General features: G+C 39.9%; 1 pseudogene; it reads right to left on the reverse strand.

The window, feature by feature from the left end:
• Positions 1-1990: 1990 nt before the first annotated feature.
• Positions 1991-5629, reverse strand: LOC122897504 (annotated as a pseudogene).
• Between the last annotated feature and the right edge of the window lie 1142 nt (positions 5630-6771).

The raw sequence follows: 6771 nt of genomic DNA on the forward strand, positions 1-6771 counted from the left end.
GAATATTATGGGGGCTGTTTCCTGCTTAAGGACTTGTCCTCCTCTCCTTCAGCCAGCAGCGGATATAGACCCATTGGGTTGTTCATACTCTCCCTTGATTATCCTTTAATGTCCGTGGGGTCTGTAGTGATGTGCCCACTGTCCTTCCTAATGCTGCTGAGTCTTCTCTCTCCTTTTTCTGACTAGAGAGCTATCAGCGGTGATGATCTGCTCCAAGAACCAACTTCTGGTTTTCTCTATATTCTGTTTCCTATTTCATTGACTTCTGCTCTTTGCTATTTCCTTTCCTTCTACTTGCTTTTCATTTATTTTGCTCTTTATCTTCTGGTTTCCTACAGTAGGTTAGATATCTTATCTTCTCTTATAATAAGAGCATTTAGAGTTAAGTACTGCTTTCCTGTCAAAGAACATATTGCTTATGGTTTCAATCTTTTAAACTTTGTTGAGATTTATTTTATGACCTTTATCAAGGTCAACATCTGTGTACCCTTGTATAGATGCATATTTTTCTACTATTAGGTGCAATGTCCCAATTAAATGTGTAGTATAGTTCCTAATATTGTATCACAAGTGACTGAAATGGTTCATTTTTATTTGTGGAGGCTTCCCCTCCCCGCACCATGCTTAAAATTCAAGAGTTTCTTCAGGTATCTCTTCAAGTTTAGTGATCTTCTGCAGCCTAATCTTCTGCTGATCCCGTCCAGGACAGGTTGCATTTCTAATATTCTATTTTTCATCCCTACCAATTCCATTTGGCTCTTTTTATATCTTTTATTGCTCTTTTCATTATGTTCACATGTTCCTTTAAACCCTTGAGGATATTGATAACAGTTACATGGTTATTTTAAGATGTTTATCTGCTAATTCACCTTTGATAATAGCTGTTTCTGTTGACTTTTATCTTTTCTTGTACATGAGTCATATTTTTCTGCTTCTTCTGATGAATATTAGACACTGTTAATGCTACTTTGTTGTATTTTAATGTATCTGTTAAAGAATGTTGAAGTTTGTTTAGATAGGCACATACACTACCTTCTTTTTATGGCCAAATAATATTCCATTACATGGGTATACTACGACTTATTTATCTACTCATTCTTTGATGGATATTAAACTATTGGGAATACTGCTTCCTTTACAAATATTTGTCCCAATACCTGTTTATAGTTGTTTGGGGTATATACCTATGATTGGAATTGCATGGTTATATGGTAATTTCTCCACATCCTCATCAACATTTGTTTGAGTATGGCCATCCTACTGTGTGGAAGTGGTATCTCTTTGAGGTTTCATTTGCATTTCCCTGACAACTAATGATTTAGAGGACTTTTTTTAATGTGTTTATTGGCAATTTGTGTATCTACTTTGGAGAAAGGTCTGTTCAGATCCTTTGCCCATTTTTACATATTTTTATTTTTATTTTTTTTTAAGATTTTATTTATTTATTTGACAGACAGGGGTTACAGGTAGGCAGAGAGGCAGGTAGAGAGAGGAGGAAGCAGACTCCCTGCTGAGCAGAGAGCCTGATGGGGGGCTCAATCCCAAGACCCTGCGATCATGACCTCAGCCAAAGACAGAGGCTTTAACCCACTGAGCCACCCAGGTGCCCCATATTTTTATTTTTTTTAAGTAGGTTCCACACCCAGTGTGGAGCCAAATGCAGGACTTGAACTCATAACCTGGAGATCGAGAACTGAGCTGAAATCAAGAGTCAGGTGCTTAACCAACTGAACCACCCAGGTGGCCCCCTTTGCCCATTTTTAAATTGAGTGATCTTTTCTTTCAGTTTTATTGAGGTGTGATTAACAAATAAAATTTTGTATATATTTAAGTTGTAGAATGTCATGTTTTCCTTTAAGGTGTTATAACATGAGGGTTTAGTTTTTACATTTATAATATTTAATATAGTTTCACAGGCCACAAAGAAGTAAAAGGATTATGTACAGCCTTGTAGGAAACAAGCAGAGCGCTGAGGAGGGCCAGGATGAGTCTAGGGTCTTGGTGGGTGCATTCCAAGGGGAGGGGGCCCTGAAAGGGAAACCAGACAATCCTGTGAGACTCTGAGAACAGTGGCATAACAAACAAACAGGTGTGTGGTAACCCGGCCCTGGGGGATTGGGCCCATGCCTCTGTGGTGCTACTTCCATAACTCTGTGGCCAAAGGTCAAAGAAGGCCTCACATCCCTGGGGGTTGGGGCCACGTCCCTGGAGAGGGCATGCCCACTGGCGTTCCTCATCCAGAAGGGAATCCCCATTGGGGGACCCACTGGGAGGCCTCATGCCAGGTGGTGGACCCACCATGCTTGAAGGGGGTGCCCTCAGCCCATAGGTAAGGGAGGGCCCCTACAACCAGGTGAATACTGGGTTGGGGACCTTGCAATACTGGCTGTGGCAGCAGCTGCAGTGGCTGCAACATTGCCTCTTCCTTGCATGGTCGTTGCCTGTTGGGAGCCTGGGACACCAGAATTACCGGCTGGGATTTTTCTGCCAGGAGTTTTCCCAATCCCTGGGTCCCTGGCAGCTCCAACAAGTGGCACTCAGGCAATGCCAGTATCTTTGGGAGGAGATCCCTCTACTGTCATTCAGATTAAGTTCTCCCGCCAAAGAGGGGGATGGCTCCAGTTCCATCTCGTGGATGTGCAGCCACAGATAAAATGGGGTTGGGTAAAAGCTACGTTCCACCCTATTGCTCAGCTCTTGAGTTTCCTTGAGGACTTTATATATATATATATATATATATATATATATACTGACATACTGATGGTTTTTCTGTGTATGATGAGAACACTTAAAATCTACTCTTTTAGCAAATTCCAAGTATACATTTTTTTTAAAAGATTTTATTTATTTATTTGACAGAGAGAGATCACAAGCAGGCAGAGAGGCAGGCAGAGAGAGAGAGGAGGAAGCAGGCTCCCTGCTGAGCAGAGAGCCCGATGCGGGCCTCAATCCCAGGACCCTGAGATCATGACCCGAGCCGAAGGCAGTGGCTTAACCCACTGAGCCACCCAGGCGCCCCCAAGTATACAATTTTATTAACTATGGCCACCATACTATACATTAATCTCTCTTATAACTGAAAGTTTGTACACTTTGACCAACTTCTCCCCAATTCCCCCAACCTCAGCCCCTGGCAACCACCATCATTCTATCATTCTGCTCTTTGGTTATATAAGATCAATGTTCTTAGATTCTGCATATAAATGAGATCACGCATTATTTGTCCTTCTGTGCGTGGTTTATTTCACTTAGCATAATGTTCTCCAGGTTCATCCATATTGTCACAAATGGCAGCATTTCCTTCTTTCTTATGGCTGAATTACATACATACTACATCTTATTTATCCATTCATCCATCATCGGACACTTAGATTGTTTCCATATCTTGGCTATTATTAATAATGCTGCAATAAACATGGGAATGCATATATCTCTTTGAGATCCTGATTTCATTTTCTATGGGTATATATCCCAAATTGAGATTACTGGATCATTCAGTAGTTCTATTTTTAATTTTGCCTGATTGCTGTACCCAGGACTACTAGTATTAGGTTGAATAAAAGTAGTGAGGGGGGCACTCTTGTTTTATTTTCTGAAGCTTGAGAAAAAGCTTTCAGCTTTTCACCATTGAGGATGATATTAGCTATGGGCTTGTTGGCTATGGCTTTTATTATGTTGAAGTACATTTCTAACCTTCATTTTGTTAATGTAGTGTATCACATTGATTGGTTTGTCAATGTTAAACCATCCTTGCATCCCTGGAATAGATTCCATTTGATCATGATGCATGATCCTTTTATGGTGCTGTTAAATTTGGTCTGCTGGTGTTTTGTTGAGAATTTTGCACATATATTCATCAGGAATTTATAATTTCATCAGGAACCTATAATTTCATTTTACCGTGTGTCTTTGGTATGAGGGTAATGTTGGCCTTATTAAATGAATATGGATGTGTTCCCTCCTCTTTAATGTTTTGGAAAAATTTGAGAAGGATTGGTATAAATTCTTAATTAAATGTTTAGTAGAATTCACTCATGTACAGTGTTAAGCATTTTTTTTCACAGGGTAGGGGGCAGGCTGCACAACTGAGAACCATCACTGGATAATTGAGGCCCTAACCCAGTCCTGGTACAGCTGACACACTTAAGGCAGGTGGTTTGGTTTGTAAATGTGTCAATTCCCTGGAAAGGTACCTCCCATTTAAATAGAAATATTCAATTTGGAGGTTGGAGGGGGTGAGAAACCCATTTTGGCCTTAAGTGAGCTGACATATCTTTGAACTAAGCCCAGGCATCTTCAGGAACATCAGTGCACCAAAGGCCTTAAGGAAAGGAAGGCATTGGGGTAAAGATCACCATGCTAATGAAGGAGCTAATGAAGAGAGGACTGCTTCAGGCTGTACACTCCATGCTGGTTAGTTTTCTTAACAGCGCCTGTTTCTTTTGGCTCCACCAACAGCCCAAGAGGGGATCAAAAGTCTGATGCAGCTTCTTTTACCACAGAACAAATGGGCCAATTTTTGGCATGAGTTACAGCTTTTGGTTGTTGTTGTTTAATCGGGAACATGAAATTCTTTACTTTGGGAAAGACAGCTAGCTCTTTTTCTCTGACTGACAGAAGGAGTAAGCATTGTGCATTCACCACATTGTTTCAAGAAAAGTTCGCTAGCATCTGGATTTTGTTGGTGATTATCAATCACTCCACCTGGCCAGCAGCCACGGCCATTGAGATGGAAACTTTCAACTTGCCACAACCAAGACATTATTCATAAATTATAGATAATTCATAAATTAGTGATTAGTAAAAATCATAATCATAATCATAATCATAAAAATTTATGATTAGCAAAAATTTTGGACAGCAGAGAAAGTTTCTAACATTTTATAAATGTGTGCAGCTCAAACATGTAACACATTTTAACACCCATTCCACATGTTTACCTCATTCACAGGTTACTTTAAACCTTTTTTCTTCACTGCAAGTTTTGTCCAAACTCTAAGAAGAATTTTTTTGGTTTTGTTTTTGTTCTAACAAAAAGAGATACTACCTCTTACCTCCTCAGCTGGGAGCTTAGGGAGTTCAAGGTAGAGAGAAAAAGGCCAGCCTGCGGGGTTGGCTGGATTTGCATGGAAGAGTCCTCTCTTTTTTCATGTTTTATAAGCAACTTTATTGAGACACAACTTACAGACCATATATTGTTTTTATTACAGTCACAGAGTTACCATTCGAATGTTTTCATCACCTCAAAAAGAAATTCTATACCTTTTGGCTCTCATCCCTGTATCCTTGCTCCCTCCAGCCCCTGGCAAGCACAAATCTGCTGTCTCTGTGGATTCTCTGTTGTGGACACTCCAGATACATAGAATTAGAAAACATGTGTCCCTTTGTATCTGCCTCCTTTTATATAGCATAATGTTTTCAAGGTTCATCTGTGTTATAGCAAGTGCCGGTAATTCATTCCTTCTTATGACAATAATATCCATTGTACAGGTTAGGGTTAGGGTGAGGGTTATCCATTACAGTTTATAGGTATTTGGGTTGCTCCCACCGTTTGGTTGTTTTGACTAGTTCTGACATAAACTTATTCGTGTATAACGTGTTACCTTTTGGAGGAACCACTGTTGTCCATTTTACATTCACAAGAGCTCCAATTTCTTCAACACTTGTCATTATGGTAGTTCTTCATCCTACCACTTGTGAAGTGGTATCACATGGTGGTTTTGATTGCATTTCCCTGATTATTAATGATGTCAAGCATCTTTTCATGTGCTTATTGATCATTTGTTCATCTATGGAGAAATACCCATTTATATCCTTTGCCCATTAAAAATTTTTTTGTGAGTTGTCAAAGTACCTTACATATTCTGGATGCTAGACTCTTATTTATATGATTTGCAAATATTTTCTCATACTCTCTGCATTCTTTTTACTTTTTGAAGTCCAATTTATCTTTTTTTCCTTGTTGCTTCTGCTTTTAGTGTCATAACTAAGACTCCATTGCCAAAACCAAGGTCATGATGATTTGCTGCTATGTTTTCTTCTAAGGTTTTTATAGTTTTAGCTCTTATATGTGGGGTTTTGATACATTTTGGGTTGATATTTGAATATGGTGTGGGGTAGATGTTCACCTTCATTCTGTTGCATGTGGATATGTAATTGTCCTCACACTAGCTGTTAAGATTATTTTCCCCCCATTCAATAGTTGTGGTTTCCTTATAGACATCTGACCACAGATGTGTGTGTTTAATTCTGGACACTCGGTTCTACTCCAGAGATCTGTATGTCTATCCTTGTGACAGTACCAAACTGTCTCGTATGAGTTTTGAAATCGGTGTGTGTTCCTCCTGCTTTGCTCTTCTTTTTCAAGATGGCTATTCACTTCAGCACATTGACTTTCACCAGGATCTCTACCATTTGTACAAGTGCCCTTAGGCTTGAATTGTTCCTCATTCTGTTGCAAATGAAGTCAGTTCCTCTGGAAAGAGATCAGGAGTATCTGTTTCATGGACTGCTTCTCTCCCAGCAAAAACTCCAAACCAGGGCTCCAGAGCTGAAGATGGGGACAAGGCAAGCTTCTCTCTGCATGATACCGCTGCTCTAGGAGTTAAATGGTCAGTTTGGTGGTTGCGGCGGGATGTTGCAGTAGCCTGAAATCCTTTCAGTTTGCCTCTTCTGGCATGGAACCACCACCTTTTTTTTTTTTCCCCATTAACGTATAATGTATTATTTGCCCCAGAGGTACAGGTCTGTGAATCATCAGTCTTACACACT

Source organism: Neovison vison, chromosome X (assembly GCF_020171115.1).
Source record: "Neovison vison isolate M4711 chromosome X, ASM_NN_V1, whole genome shotgun sequence".
Lineage (NCBI taxonomy): Eukaryota > Metazoa > Chordata > Mammalia > Carnivora > Mustelidae > Neogale > Neogale vison.